This window comes from Triticum aestivum, chromosome 3B, assembly GCF_018294505.1.
Source record: "Triticum aestivum cultivar Chinese Spring chromosome 3B, IWGSC CS RefSeq v2.1, whole genome shotgun sequence".
Classification (NCBI taxonomy): domain Eukaryota; kingdom Viridiplantae; phylum Streptophyta; class Magnoliopsida; order Poales; family Poaceae; genus Triticum; species Triticum aestivum.
In genome coordinates this window covers 238,894,377-238,912,069 of record NC_057801.1, presented here as the reverse complement: position 1 = coordinate 238,912,069, position 17,693 = coordinate 238,894,377, and positions in this window count along the sequence as shown.

Here is a 17,693-nt window from a genome sequence, read left to right as displayed (position 1 = left end):
TCAACAGCAGGTTCAATCTCTACATCCTTATTTTTGCTAGGTTGAGCATCAACATGAACATTATCATTAACATTATCACTAGGTTCACGTTCTTCACCCGATTGAGTTTCAGCATCAGAAATAGAAATATCATTGGGATTCTCAGGTGTGTCTACAGTAGGTTCACTAGAAGCATGCAAAGTTCTATCATTTTTCTTCTTCTTCTTTTTAGAAGAACTAGGTGCCTCTAAATTATTTCTCCGATAATCTTGCTCGATTCTCTTAGGGTGGCCTTTAGGATACAAAGGTTCCTGAGTCATTCTACCAGTTCTAGTAGCCACTCTAACAGCAAAGTCATTTTTATTATTTAATTCATCAAGCAAATCATTTTGAGCTTTGAGTACTTGCTCAGCTTGAGTAGCAACCATAGAAGCATATTTGCTAACGAGTTTGAGTTCATCTTTAACTCTAGCCAAAATATCGCTTACTCGTCCTATCTCGAAAGCATTATTATTTAACTCTCTACCAACATAATCATTAAAACTTTCTTGTCTAGCCATCAAGTCATCAAATTCATCTAAGCATGGGCTATGAAATTTAGTATAGGGGATTTCAACTTTATCATATCTATAGAGAGAATTTATCTTTACTACCTGTCTCGGGTTATCAAGACAATATGGTTCTTCAACAGGCGGTATATTAAGACCATGTATTTCTTCAATAGAAGGTAAATTCTTAACATCTTCAGCTTTAATACCTTTTTCTTTCATTGATTTCTTTGCCTCTTGCATATCTTCAGGACTGAGAAATAAAACACCTCTCTTCTTTGGAGTGGGTTTAGGAATAGGCTCAGGAGTTGGCTCAATTGGTTCAGGAATTGCCTCAGGAATTGGCTCAGGAAGAGTCCAATTATTTTCACTAGTCAACATATTATTCAATAGTAATTCAACTTCGTCGACTGTTCTTTCCCTGAAAACACAACCAGCACAACTATCCAAGTAGTCCTTGGAAGCATCAGTTAGTCCATTATAAAAGATATCAAGTATTTCATTTTTCTTAAGAGGATGATCAGGCAAAGCATTAAGTAACTGGAGAAGCCTCCCCCAAGCTTGTGGGAGACTCTCTTCTTTGATTTGCACAAAATTATATATTCCCCGCAAGGCAACTTGTTTCTTATGAGCAGGGAAATATTTAGCAAAGAAGTAATAAATCATATCCTGGGGACTACGCACACAACCAGGAGCAAGAGAATTATACCAAGTCTTAGCATCACCCTTTAATGAGAACGGAAATATCTTAAGGATATAAAAATAGCGAGAATTCTCATAATTAGTGAACAGGGTAGCTATATCATTCAATTTGGTAAGATGTGCCACAACAGTTTCAGATTCAAGGCCATAAAAAGGATCAGATTCAACTAAAGTAATAATCTCAGGATCAACAGAGAATTCATAATCCTTATCAGTAACACAGATAGGTGAAGTAGCAAAAGCAGGGCCAGGTTTCATTCTACCATTAAGAGACTGTTGCTTCCATTTTGCTAATAATTTCTTAAGATCATATCTATCATTGCAAGCAAAGATAGCTCTAGCAGCTTCTTCATTCATAACATAACCCTTAGGAACAACAGGCAATACATAATCGTTGGGAGAATTTTCATCATCACTATCATCAATAATAGCATCTTCAATATTTTCATTCCCCCTAACTCTAGCAAGTTGTTCATCAAGAAATTCACCTAATGGCAAAGTAGTATCACACACAGAAGTAGTTTCATCATGCATAGCAGAAGTGACATCATCAATAACATGCGACATACCAGAATTCATAGTAGTAGCAGGTTTAGGTGTCGCAAGCTTACTAATAACGGAAGGAGAATCTAGTGCCGAGCCAGATGGCAGTTCCTTACCTCCCCTCGTAGTTGAGGGCAAAATAGTAGTTCGGTCGTCTTTCAAGTTCTTCATAGTGATCAACAGATATAAATCCCAAGTGACTTAGAGAATAGAGCTATGCTCTCCGGCAACGGCGCCAGAAATTAGTCTTGATAACCCACAAGTGTAGGGGATCGCAACAGCTTTTGAGGGTAAAGTATTCAACCCAAATTTATTGATTCGACACAAGGGGAGCCAAAGAATATTCTTGAGTATTAGCAATTGAGTTGTCAATTCAACCACACCTGGATAACTTAGTATCTGCAACAAAGTATTTGGTAGCAAAAGTGGTATGATAATAAAAGTAACGGTAGCAAAAGTAAAGATAATTGTTTTTGGTTTTTTGTAGTAGTTGTAACAGTAGCAACGGAAAAGTAAATAAGCGAAGAACAATATGTGAAAAGCTCGTAGGCAATGGATCAGTGATGGATAATTATGTCGGATGCGATTCCTCATGTAATAGCTATAAAATAGGGTGACACAGAACTAGCTCCAGTTCATCAATGTAATGTAGGCATGTATTATGTAAATAGTCATCTGTGCTTTGGAAAAGAACTTGCATGACATCTTTTGTCCTACCCTCCTGTTGCAACAGGGTCCTAGCGGAAACTAAGGGATATTAAGGCCTCCTTTTAATAGAGAACCAGAACAAAGCATTAGCACATAGTGAATTCATGAACTCCTCAAACTACGGTCATCACCGAGAAGTATCCCGATTATTGTCACTTCGTTGTTGTCGGATCATAACACATATTAGGTGACTATAGACTTGCAAGATAGGATCAAGAACACACATATAGTCATGAAAACATAATAGGTTCAGATCTGAAATCATGGCACTCGGGCCCTAGTGACAAGCATTAAGCATAGCAAAGTCATAGCAACATCAATCTCAGAACATAGAGGATACTAGGGATCGAACCCTAACAAAACTAACTTGATTACATGGTAAATCTCATTCAACCCATCACCGTCCAGCGAGCCTACGATGGAATTACTCACGCATGGCGGTGAGCATCATGAAATTGGTGATGGAGGATGGTTGATGATGATGACGGCAACGAATCCCCCTCTCCGGAGCCCCGAACGGACTCCAGATCAGCCCTCCCAAGAGAGATTAGGGCTTGGCGGCGGCTCCGTGTCGTAAAACGCGATGAAACTTTCTCTCTGATTTTTTTCTCCCCAAACGTGAATATATGGAGTTGGAGTTGAGGTCGGTGGAGGTCCAGGGGGCACGAGATAGGGGGGCGCGCCGTACAGGGGGGCGCCCCCTATCTCGTGGACAGGCCCTGGGGCCCCTGGTGTATTTCTTTCGCCCAGAAATTCTTATTAATTCCAAAAAGTGCCTCCGTGGATTTCCAGGACATTCCGAGAACTTTTCTTTTCTACACATAAAACAACATCATGGCAGTTCTGCTGAAAACAGCGTCAGTCCGGGTTACTTTCATTCAAATCATGCAAGTTAGAGTCCAAAACAAGGGAAAAAGTGTTTGGAAAAGTAGATACGTTGGAGACGTATCAAGCCTCCGTAGCCACGAAAAACCAATCGAGAGCCCGTTCCGGCACCCTACCGGAGGGGGAAACCATCAACGGAGGCCATCTACATCATCCCGGCGGTCTCCATGACGGGAAGGGAGTAGTTCACCCTCAGGGCTGAGGGTATGTACCAGTAGCTATGTGTTTGGTCTCTCTCACGTATTCTTGATTTGGCACGATGTTGATGTACCGCGAGATTTGTTACTATAGTTTGATCATATGGTGTTTCTCCTCCTCTACCTTCTTGTGATGAATTGAGTTTTACCTTCGAGGTTTCACTATTATAGGATTGAATACTATTATGGATTTGAGAACACTTGATGTATGTCTTGCGTGGGATACCCGTGGGGACAATGGGTTGTTCTATTGATTGACTTGATGCATATTTTGGCACTCAACTTGCGGATTCCCGAGGTGACATTGGGGTAATCTATGCATAGGGGTTGATGCATGTTTTCATCCTTGTTTCTCCGGTAGGAATCTTGGGGCACTCTTTGAGGTTCTTTGTGTTGGATTGAATATTATGAATCTGAAGTTGTTTGATGCATATCGTATAATTGTCCCACGGATACTTGTGGTGACATTGTAGTATCTAGGTGACAGTAGGGTTGATTGATGTGTATCATATGGTGTTATTTTACTACGAACTCTAGGGTTGTTTGTGACACTTATAGGAATAACTCAATGGATTGATCGGAAAGAATAACTTTGAGGTGGTTTCGTACCCGTTTTTGCTCACTTTTGTTACTGGTTACCTTGCTCCTTTTATATTTTTAGATTACAAAAACCTATATCTACTATCCATATTACACTTGTATCACCATCCCTTCGCCGAACTAGTGCACCTACACAATTTACAATTGTATTGGGTGTGTCGGGGACACAAGAGACTCCTTGTTATTTGGTTCTAGGGTTGTTTGAGAGAGACCATATTCATCCTACGCCTCCCATGGATTGATAAACCTTAGGCCATCCACTTGAGGGGAATTTGCTACTGTCCTACAAAACTCTGCGCTTGGAGGCCCAACACGAGTCTACAACAAGAAGTTTGTGTAGTAGACATCAACAAGCAAAGGACTAAAAGATAAATTCTCAGCCATTACAATGTACCAAAATTTATGTCCAATGCAAGAGAAACACATAATATATAAATGACTCTCCAAAAATGCTTGTAGGCTCAAACATAAAATTTTATTCTGACTGTTAATCCATTATAGAGTCAATATTAGGAACATACTAAAAAGTAAGAGCTTCCGCTTGGATTGTTATGGGTGTGTTCTCTGCAATGATAAGACTTTGAGACACTTTTTTTGGGATTGTGGTTTTGCGCAAGATTGCTGAAACCGTATGCTACCAGGAAATAATTGGGAATTTCTTTTATTGATGACATTCATCTAGCACACCAACTTCTCCCACATAACCTTGCCATGGAGATCATAATCCAAGGGTGCTGGTCCACCTGGTGCCAAAGAAATGGAAAGACTTTTAGGAAAGAAGTTCCTAGTGTCAATTGCTGGAAATTCAGGTTAAAAGAAGACTTGACTCCGCTGACTCACAGAATAAAAGCAAAGCATCTAGATTCCCTTCAGAGGTGGATTAAGGATCATCTAGAATGATGCCTTACTTCGTCATAGCTTTCTTATAATAGCTTCATGTTTGGAAAAACTGGAGTTGGATAGAGCCTAGTGGATAGATTTTCTTTCTTTCTCATTTTGTACATATATTTACTTTTTATTAATAGAAAATTATCGTAGAACGATTGTTCTATGGTTGGTGCTTCAAAAATATGAAATCAAATCATACAAAAAGCAGCGCACTTTGAGGTATCTGGTACAGAAAAATTCACAAGGAAGGCATCGAGTCTTTGAACAAAAGAATATTTCACAGTACATGGATGCAACTGTTGAAGAATATAATGATGGATATTTGATGGACGAGAAACCCAAAGTTCACAGAAGACTGTAGCAATTTTGCATGGGAAGAACACACACATGAATTAGGGAAGACGCGAGACAGGACGAGGTATTGATTCGACATCACATAAAGGAAAGTAATTTTAGAGAAGGAAAACAAATATAAATAGGACATGATTAAGCAGTACTGGAACCGTAAAAGTTGGGAAAAGGGGTGTACCAATTTTTCATCGAGAAAAATGATGCATGAATTAGCGAAGGGGTAGGATAGGACAAATGGATGAATGGAGATGACATAAAGGAAAGTAATTGGATAGAAGGAAAGAAAATATAAAAGAAAGAGGAGGACACAAAACTTGAACATAAGAGCAGAACAAGACATGCATGCAGGACGAAGAATATGAACAGTATAGGGAACTCGCGAAGATGTTGCAAACATACAAGTAGAAAGACTAAAATTTGGCCCACCGAAGTAATAAACACGTATATTGTCTTATATTTAGTTCTATCCATTTTTCAACCAATTTCTGTGAAAGCATGTGTCCGAATCAGAAAATATCCAGGTGCTCCCGTAACACCTAATGTTAGGTGCTCCAAGTTCATTTGGGATCCAATGGGCATCTAAGGATGCACTAGACCTAAACATAATAATTGGACTTCTGAGGATTTTCTGCAAATATGCACGAGCTCACTATGGCCTCTGGATCTCTAATCCAACAGCTGAGGAGCTCCTGGAGCACATAACCTTAGGTTCTCTCATAGCACTAGACACTATCTCTGTCCATATGACAGCGTAGATCGACAATTTCACACATTTCAATACATCTGTGCCCCCGCAGCTACACGCCCCTGCCATTTTTTTGTTTTAGTGGATGCTTTCAACTGCAACAAATTCTTCTCCATAGACTCTACAGATTCACCTACCTCACTATCGTCCATCCCTGCTTTATGCATTCACGGTCTTTTGGGATCATTTCTACATGAATTAGCAATGATTTTCCAGTAATGTACGAATTGATTGAAATTTCAAGTATTCTGATAATTAGGATGAGTGCCGAGATTTTTCCTCTATAGCACTGTCCACATATCTAAAAGCATTTCCCCTCGGCCTTTTTTTCGAAAACACACAAGATGTGCCTCTTCTGTATTAAGAAGGGGAAAGACAACACAAAGTTCTTTATAGATATTGAACATGCATCCTCTCAAAACTATATTGTACTGATCCTAATTTCCATCAATGTCCACCGAACCAGTCGCCCTGGCTAGCATCCATAGGGAGAATTCGTTCCTAGCTCCAGATATTAGGGAAAATCCAACCCCAAATGGTCCGACCGCATCCGTTTGGGGTAAATGAACACAAAATGCGGCCCAACGCGTGGGAGAAAACAGACGAATGTCCGTTTTCGGTCCGCTTTCGACTGGCGCTTGCGTCGAAACGGACATCGCATGGATGGACGGAACACACACCCTTGTCCTCCCATGGCACGTCCGTCGGGGGCACACCCCGCCCACTCTCCCTACACTTTGCTCAAAATCCTCCCGCGTTGCCCTCACTCCTCCATGGCCGGTGCCCCGACGAATCCCGGTGACCAGGCTGCGGACGCACGCCCCACGATGAAGAAGAAGGGTCCCAAGAAGCCGTGGCTGGAGCTCACACCGGCGGAGCTCACCAAGCTCGACACCAAATCGGCCAAGAGGAGGAACCGGAAGACAAAGGTGGCAGAGAGAACGCCGCTCCTGGCTACACCACCGAGGCGACCGTGATGCATGTCGCGCAGCACCAGGCGGATATCGACAACAAGGAGTCCATCATCGCCAAGGCGCATGCCCTCCTCATGTTAGGTTGTGGTGACCCCCGATGGCCAATCTCTTGGTAGTTACCATGGCTGCGACTAGCACATGCTCCTCGGCCATTGGTCCGCAGCACTACCGGTCCCCAAGCTCATCTGTCATACCACGGACGCCAGAGTATCATGCGCCACCGCTGCATGGCCATGTCCAGACCCGGTTCTCCATGTTGCCGGACGGTAGCATGGTCGTGCCGGCCACCCCGGCCATCCCAACCGCGGGCGTCATCGACCTCAACATGACGCAAAGATACAGTGCCGGAGCTGGCCAGCTGTCCGATGGGACGCAGAGGAAGCAGCCTGGTCGATTCTTACGGCTAACCTTGCTGGCACTTGCAAACTGTTTGATGAAATGCCACTACCAATGCCGATGGTCAACGACCCTGACTACACTACTTTCATGGACAAAATCATCTTCGAAGGTCATGGTGAGGCCTTCAACATCGATGGTCAAGGTCATGCTTTCGATCCCGACGTGACTGATACGTCTCCAACATATCTACTTTTCCAAACACTTTTGCCCTTGTTTTGGACTCTAACTTGCATGATTTGAATGAAACTAACCCGGTCTGACGTTGTTTTCAGTAGAACTAGCATGGTGTTATTTTTGTGCATAAATAAAAGTTCTCGGAATGACCTGGAAATCCACGGAGCAACATTTTTGAATTAATAAAAAATATTGCCGAAAGAATCAACATCAGGTGGCCCACACCCTGTCCTTGAGGGTGCAGGGCGCCCCCCCCTTAGGGCACGCCCCCTGCCTCGTGGGCCCCCTGAGGCTCCACCGACCTCAACCCCAACTCCATATATTCACTTTCGGGGAGAAAAAAATCAAAGAGAAGGATTCATCGCGTTTTACGATACGGAGCCGCTACCAAGCCCTGTTCTTCCTCGGGAGGGCTAATCTAGAGTCCGTTTAGGGCTCTGAAGAGGGGAATCCGTCACCATCATCATCATCAACCATCCTCCATCACCAATTTCATGATGCTCACCGCCGTGCGTGAGTAATCCCATCGTAGGCTTGCTGGACGGTGATGGGTGGGATGAGATTTACCATGTAATTGAATTAGTTTTGTTAGGGTTTGATCCCTAGTATCTATTATGTTCTAAGATTGATGTTGCTATGACTTTGCTATGCTTAATGCTTGTCACTAGGGCCCGAGTACCATGATTTCAAATCTGAACCTATTATGTTTTCATGAATATATGTGAGTTCTTCATCCTATCTTGCAAGTCAATAGTCACCTACTATGTGTTATGATCCAGCAACCCCGCAGTGACAATAATTGGGACCACTCCCGGTGATGATCGTAGTTTGAGGAGTTCATGTATTCACTAAGTGCTAATGCTTTGGTCCGGTACTCCATTAAAAGGAGCCCTTAATATCCCTTAGTTTCCAATGGGACCCCGCCACCATGAGAGGGTAGGACAAAATATGTCATGCAAGTTCTTTTCCATAAGCACGTATGACTATATTCAGAATACATGCCTACATTACATTGATGAACTAGAGCTAGTTCCGTGTCACCCTAAGTTATAACTGTTGCATGAGGAATCGCATCCGACATAATTATCCATCACTGATCCATTGCCTACGAGCTTTTCACATATTGATCTTTGCTTAGTTACTTCTCTGTTGCCACTATTACGATTACTACAAAACTGCTATTGTTACTTTTGCCACCGTTACCGTTACTTCCATTCTACTTTGCTACTAAATACTTTGTTGCAGATATTAAGTCTTTCAGGTGTGGTTGAATTGAAAACTCAGCTGCTAATACTTGAGAATATTCTTTGGCTCCCCTTGTGTCGAATCAGTAAATTTGGGTTAAATACTCTACCCTCGAAAACTGCTGCGATCCCCTATACTTGTGGGTTATCAAGACTATTTTCTGGCGTTGTTGCCAAGGAGCATAGCTCTATTCTTTGAGTCACTTGGGATCTATATCTGCTGATCACTATGAGGAACTTGAAAGATGAAAGAACCAAGATTTGTACCTCAACTACGAGGGGAGATAAGGAACTGCCATCTAGCTCTGCACTTGATTCACCTTATTTTTTGAGTAGACTTGTGACACCTACACCTGCTATTGATTCTGATATGTCGCATGTTATTGATGATGCCACCTCTGCTATGCATGATGCTTATGATGAAACTACTTCTATGCTTGATATTGTGCCATTAGGTGAATTTCTTGATGAACAACTTGCTAGGGTTAGGGAGAATGAAATTATTTAAACTGATAATATTGATGAAAGTGATAATGAAGATTCTCCCCCTAGATATAAATTTCCTAATGTACATGAGGGTTATGTTATGGATGAAGAAACTGCTAGAGACCTTTTTGCTTGCAAAGATAGATATGATCTTAAGAAACTATTAGCTAAGCTGAAAGAAAAGTCTCTGAATGCTAGAATGAAATATGACCATGCTTTTGCTACTTCACCTATCTGTATATCTGATAAGGATTATGATTTTTCTGTCGATCCTGAGTTAATTACTTTGGTGAATCTGATCCTTTCTATGGCTATGAATCTGAAACAGTTGTGGCACATCTTAGTAAACTGAATGATATAGCCACCCTATTTACTCCTGAGGAAAAGATTCGTTATTACTATATCCTTAAGTTATTTCCGTTCTCATTAAAGGGCGATGCTAAGATATGGTTTAATTCTTTTGCTCCTGGTTGTGTGCGTAGTCCCCAGGATATGATTTATTACTTCTCTGCTAAATATTTCCCTGCTCATAAGAAACAAGCTGCCTTAAGGGAAATATATAATTTTGTGCAAATTGAAGAAGAGAGTCTCCCACAAGCTTGGGGGAGGCTTCTCCAATTACTTAATGCTTTGCCTGACTCAAGAAAAATGAAATACTTGATATCTTTTAATGGACTAACCGATGCTTCCACAGACCACCTGGATAGTTGTGTTGGTTGTGTTTTCAGGGAAAGAACTGTTGAGCAAGCTGAATTGCTATTAAATAATATCTTGAGTAATGATAATGATTGGACACTTCCTGAGCCAACTTCGAAGCCAACTCCGAAGAAAAGGGGTATTCTATTTCTCAGTCCTGAAGATATGCAAGAGGCAAAGAAATCTATGAAAGAAAAAGGTATTAAAGCTGAAGATGTTAAGAATTTACCACCTATTGAACAAATACATGGTCTTGATAACCCGACACAGATAGTAAAGGTAAATTCTCACTATAGATTTGATGAAGGTGATATCCCTCTGTATAAGTCTACTAGCCAATGCTTGGATGAGTTTGATAATTTTATTGTTAAGCAAGAGAACTTCAATGCTTATGTTGGTAGAAAATTGAAACGTAATGCTTATATGATTGAACATTTGAGTGATTATATGTCTAGAGTTAAAGGTGACCTTAAACTTATTAGTAAACATGCATCCATGGTTACCACTCAAGTAGAACAAGTGCTTAAAGCACAAGATGATTTGCTCAATGAATTAAACAATAAGAAAAATGATAATGTTGTTAGAGTTATGACTAGAGGTGGTAGAATGACTCAGGAACTTTGTATCCTAAGGGACATCCTAAGAGAGTTGAGCAAGATTCTCAGAGAATTAATGTTGATGCACCTAGCCCTTCTAAGAAAAAGAAAAAGAAAAATGATAGGACTTTGCATGCTTCTAGTGAACCTGTTATAGACACACCTGAGAATCCCAATGATATTTCTATTTCTGATGCTGAAACACAATCTGGTAATGAACATGAACCTAGTGATAATGGTAATGATGATGTTCATGTTGATGCTCAACCTAGTAATAATAATGATGTAGAGATTGAACCTGTTGTTGATCTTGATAACCCACAATCAAAGAATCAACGTTATGATAAGAGAGACTTCGTTGCTAGGAAGCACGGTAAAGAAAGAGAGCCATGGGTTCAGAAACCCATGACTTTTCCTCCTAAGCCATCCAATAAAAAGCATGATGAGGATTTTGAGCGCTTTGCTGAAATGATTAGACCTATCTTTTTACGTATGCGTTTGACTGATATGCTTAAAATGAATCCTTATGCCAAGTATATGAAATATATTGTTACAAATAAAAGAAAGATACCGGAAGCTGAAATTTCCACCATGCTTGCTAATTATACTTTTAAGGGTGGAATACCAAAGAAACTAGGAGATCTAGGCGTACCAACTATACCATGCTCCATTAAAAACTATATTAAAACTGCTTTATGTGATCTTGGAGCCGGTGTTAGTGTTATGCCTCTCTCTTTATATCATAGACTTGATTTGAAAAAGTTGACACCTACTGAAATCTCTTTGCAAATGGCAAATAAATCAAATGCTATACCTGTCGGTATTTGTGAGGATGTGCCTGTTGTGGTTGCAAATGTAACTATTTTAACGGACTTTGTTATTCTTGATATTCCCGAGGACGATAGTATGTCGATTATCCTTGGTAGACCCTTTTTGAATACTATAGGGCCGTTATTGATTGCAACAAAGGCAATGTCACTTTTCATGTTAATAGTAATGAGCATACGGTAAACTTTCCAAGGAAACAACCTCAAGTTCATAGTATCAATTCTATTGGAAAAATTTCAATGATTACTATTGGAGGTTTTGAATTTCCTCTTCCTACTGTCAAAAAGAAATATGATATTATTATTGTTGGGGACATGCATATCCCCGTTGAGGTAACCTAGTGTTATTCGAAAATTCTCCGGTTTTATGTTATTCGAAAATAATTTGTTAACAAGACTTGATCAACCTTGTTAGTGGATTCCTTTTGATGAGCATGAGATGGATGAAGTTACAAAACACAACTCTCTGTACCCTCCTTTTCCTTTCTGTTATTTAGATTTAATAAAGCAAAAATAGTATTTTCTGTCTATTTTCTGAGTTATCCATGCAATAAAAAAATACCTCGAAACTAAAAGTTCTCCAAATGTCCTAAAAATGAAGTATGATTTTTTATAGAATATTTAAGAATTTCTGGCACTGAGAACACACCAGGGGGGCCACCATTTGGTCACGAGGGCATGGGGGGCGCCCATCCCCCTGGGGCGCGCCCCCTGCCTCATGGGCCCCACGTGGACCCCCTCCACTTATTCTAGCACACACTCACTTCGTCTTCCTCCAGAAAAAAATCCTCCCATAGCTCAAACCCATGTTCTAGATCATCTTGCTGCCATTTTCGATCTCCTTCCTCAAAGCTCCATTCACAAAACAGTTTTGGGGGATTGTTCTTCGAGAAAATGATGAAGAGATTGTTGAGGGGATCTTCGAGCCGAAGCTCGAAGGATAAACACAATGAGGAGAACAAAAAGCCCAAGTTCAATCTTCCGCGCACCGCGGAAGTCCGATTGTGCGAATGGCCTTGTGATGCGTTCTTGAGGGCCGCCGGAATTCATGATGACTTCTATTACTTGGATGAGAATGCAGGCCTCACCGACTTCCTCCACGACCAGCATGAACAGTATCTCCTACCCACTAATACTTTCATGCAAAAATTTTATTTACATGCTAAGAAATCACCACCTTTAGTGGAGTTTCACTTATATGATGAGTTTAGGGAGATGTCACTCCGTGATTTTTGTCGGGTCTGCAAGATACCCTTTATGGGCAGCATCGAGGAACCACATCATATGTGGATGAGTTTATTGATAGGATTGATGTAGGGGAAACGAGAAAAGTTTCCGATGCACGAATTACCAGTATACATTTTCTTGTTCTACGTTACTTTGCGATATTTGCTAGTAGATGCTTAATTGGTCGCGGGAACAGTGGAAATCTTAGTGCCCCAGATCTTGTTATTTTGCGCCATGCTTTATTTCGTGATACAACTTTCAACTTAGGCTCTATTGTTGCTAAACGGTTAAGTCTAAACCATACAAAGGGCCCCATCTTTGGTGGTATCTTTGCTTCATGCCTTGCTGAACATTTTGAGATACCTATTAGGCATTATGAGAAAGAGGAAAAGTTGAGAGTATGGTAGCACATGAGTTTATTGTTAAAAATAAGAAGAAGATGCTTAAGTATAATTTGATATTTGGTAAAACTCACTGTGAGACTATTATCCTGCCTGCACCCTCTCTGTTTAACATACTTTCAGGCACATACCTCATTTTGCCCGAGGCCATTTATGCATACTGGAGGATGACACCAGCCGCAGAGCATGAGCCTGAGCCACCACTTGACCCATATAGACAGTCTGTTTATCAGTGGGATCCGGAGGAGCTCGCTAACCAGTGGCACCCGGAGGATCCTCCTGAGCACACCAGAGAGAGTAGCTTCGAGCAATGGCCATAGACCAACTTAGGCCAAAAACCTAAGCTTGGGGGAGTACGTATTTCTCACCGACATTACATTCACGTTCACACACTCATGCTAGTTGTCGGTGCTCATAATTTTTCATTGTACTATCCATGCTAGTTTATTTTCCTTTTCTTGCTTTCTTCTTGTGTGTTTGAAAAACCTTAAGAAAAACCAAAAAAAATAGTTGTAGCTTTTTAGCTAGTTTACTTTCCATGCTTGTAGTAGTAATTAAAAGAAAACCCAAAAAGATTTCTTGTTCTTCTTTTGCTTGTTGGGAGCTTTCCCGTGTAAATAGTTTTATTTCTTTTCATTTCTTTTCTTTGGGGGTCGAGAGGAGAAGACCACGATGAAAATGTTGAGTGGCTCTCATATGCACTATTGTTGATCTAACCAAGAGCCCATATTACCTTGTCTTCTCCTTTGTATTAAATGCTTGCAGAGTCCAGCTTAGTCCAATGCACGTGCACTATTATTATTATCCACACCGTTTGGTCATGCGAGTGAAAGGCAATAATGATGATACACGAGGAACTGATTGAGATGAGAGAAGCTGGTATGAACTCGACCTATCTTGTTTTGGTAAATATGATTAGTCCACTTTCCTGATTCAGGCTATTATGGATGAAACATGTTTGCAATGACAATTAGATATTATAGTTGCTCATGCCATGCTTAATTAGCTAGGAATTTATAATGGTTTACCTTGCGTGCCAACATGCTATTAAAATGGTTGTGATGTGGTATGATAGGGTGGTATCCTCCTTTGAACGATTCGAGTGGCTTGACTTGGCACATGTTCACGCATGTAGTTGAAACAAAATCAACCTAGCCTCCACGATATTTATGTTCATGGTGATTTATATCCTACTCATGCTTGCACTCATTGTTTATTAATCTTAATGCATGTTCATGACTGTTGTCGCTCTCTAGTTGGTCGCTTCCCAATCTCTTTCTAGCCTTCACTTGTACTATGTGGGAATACTGCTTGTGCATCCACTTTCATAAACCTCAAAGTTATGCCATATGAGTCCACCATACCTTCCTATATACGGTATCTACCTGCCGTTCCAAGTAAATTTGTATGTGCCAAACTCTAAACCTTCAAATGAAATTCTGTTGTGTATGCTCGAATAGCTCATGTATCAACTAGGGTTGTCTATATCTTCCATGCTAGGTGGGTTATTCTCATGATGAGTGGACTCCGCTGATCATTCACGAGAAAATGGCCGGTAACTGGGATGCCCAGTCCCATGCTCAAACCAAATCAAAATAATTGCAAACAAAACTCCCCCAGGATTGTTGTTAGTTGGACGGCACCCGTTGTTTCGGACAAGCCATGGATTGATGTTTGTTGGTGGTGGGGGAGTATAAACTTTACCATTCTGTTTGGGAACCGCCTATAATGTGTGTAGCATGGAAGATATCGAGATCTCTTGGTTGTTATGTCGACAATGAAAGTATACCACTCAAAATATTGTTTATCTATGTTTCAAAACTCGAGCTTTGGCACCTCTACAAATCCGTGCTTCCCTCTACGAAGGGCCTATCTATTTACTTTTATGTTGAGCCATCATCCTCTTATTAAAAAGCACTAGTTGGAGAGCACCGCTATCATTTGCATGCATTGCTATTAATTTACATTGAGTATGACTGTGACTGGATCTCTTTTACCATGAATTACAATGTCTAGTCAGTCCTTGATCTTCAGGGGTGCCCTGCATTTATGTTTTGCGGTCTCAGAAAGGCCTAGCGAGACACCATCTTGTTATATAATATTATGATTGATTTGAGAAAGTGTTGTCGTCCGAGATTTATTATTATTGCTCGCTAGTTGATTATGCCATTGATATGAGTAAACATGAGACCTTAATGTTATTGTGAATATAGTTAGTTCATAATCTTGCTGAAAACTTGAATGCTGGCTTTACATATTTGCAAGAACAAGATCAAACAGAGTTTGTAAAAGTTTTTCTTTATCACTTTCAGTTTGTCAACTGAATTGCTTGAGGACAAGCAAAGATTTAAGCTTGGGGGAGTTGATACGTCTCCAACGTATCTACTTTTCCAAACACTTTTGCCCTTGTTTTGGACTCTAACTTGCATGATTTGAATGAAACTAACCTGGACTGACGCTGTTTTCAGCAGAACTGCCATGGTGTTATTTTTGTGCAGAAATAAAAGTTCTCGGAATGACTGGAAATCCACGGAGCAACTTTTTGGAATTAATAAAAAATATTGGTGAAAGAATCAACGTCTGGGGGCCACACCCAGTCCACGAGGGTGTAGGGCGCCTCTCCCGTAGGGCGCGCGCCCTGCCTCATGGGCCCCCTGAGGCTCCACCGACCTCAACCCCAACTCCATATATTCACTTTCCGCGAGAAAGAAAATCAGAGAGAAGGATTCGTCGCGTTTTACGATACAAAGCCGCCGCCAAGCCCCGTTCTTCCTCGGGAGGGCTGATCTGGAGTCCGTTCGGGGCTCCGGAGAGGGGAATCCGTCACCATCGTCATCATCAACCATCCTCCATCACCAACTTCATGATGCTCACCGCCGTGCGTGAGTAATCCCGTCATAGGTTTCCTGGACGGTGATGGGTGGGATGAGATTTACCATGTAATCGGATTAGTTTTGTCAGGGTTTGATCCCTAGTATCTATTAGGTTCTAAGATCGATGTTGTTATGACTTTGCTATGCTTAATGCTTGTCACTAGGGCCCGAGTGCCATGATTTCAGATCTAAACCTATTATGTTTTCATGAATATACGTGAGTTCTTGATCCTATGTTGCAAGTCAATAGTCACCTACTATGTGTTATGATCCGGCAACCCCGAAGTGACAATGAGCATGATTGGCTTGATGCCAAAAATTGGCATGCCAACATTTGGCAAATGCCAAATATTGGCTAGTGCTTGGTTGGTTACCATGTTTACTTGCCAACCTCACAAGAAGTTGCCAAATTTTGGCAACTTTTGATATTGCCAATTGTTGGCTTGCCAAGTATTGGCAATGCTAAATGTTGGCATCAAACCAATTATCCTCAATAATCGGGACCACTCCCGGTGATGACTGTAGTTTGTGGAGTTCATGTATTCACTAAGTGCTAATACTTTGGTCCGGTACTCTATTAAAAGTAGGCCTTAATATCCCTTAGTTTCCAATAGGACCCCGCTGCCACGGGAGGGTAGGACAAAATATGTCATGCAAGTTCTTTTCCATAAGCATGTATGACTATATTCGGAATACATGCCTACATTACATTGATGAGATGGAGCTAGTTCTGTGTCACCCTATGTTATAACTGTTGGATGAGGAATCGCATCCGACATAATTATCCATCACTGATCCATTGCCTACGAGCTTTTCACATATTGATCTTTGCTTAGTTACTTCTCCGTTGCCACTATTACGATTACTACAAAACTGCTACAGTTATTTTTGCCACCGTTACCGTTACTTCCATACTACTTTGCTACTAAATACTTTGCTACATATATTAAGTCTTTCAGGTGTGGTTGAATTGATACCTCAGCTGCTAATACTTGAGAATATTCTTTGGCTTCCCTTTTATCGAATCAATAAATTTGGGTTGAATACTCTACCATCGAAAACTGTTGCGATCCCCTATACTTGTGGGTTATCAGTGACCCAAAGCCAGGACGACCGCGACTAGTATGGTGACGACCTATTCGGTGGCTATGATGAAGATGAGATGGACGACCATGGCAACTCATGGCATGAAGATGATGAACTTTATTACGAAAATGAGGAAGAAGAGATCGACATTGCGAAGGAGACATTGATGATTATCAATGAGCTCACCCAAAGGGTTGAGGCACAAAAGAGGAGGCAAAACATTGGCACGTGATCATACACCCAAGAGGAGGACACTTTGATTTGTGAGAGTTGAATGGAGATAGGCCAAGATCCCACGAAAGGTGCCGAGCAAGAAGGATATGTCCTTTGGATGAGAGTTCACAAACCTTTCATGAGCAGAGGAACTTTGCCCCCTACCAATTTGCGAGCACCCGCGGCATCATTCAGTCCAAAAGAGATGGGGGTTCGTCCAAGAAGAGTGCAAAAAGTATTGTGCCGCACTTGAGAGCGTCCAATCCCGTCCCATGAGTGGCCTAGGCTTTGGTGACTTGGTATGGACCTCTCCTATTTTCCATTTCATGCCACCGTCATGTTTCATACATC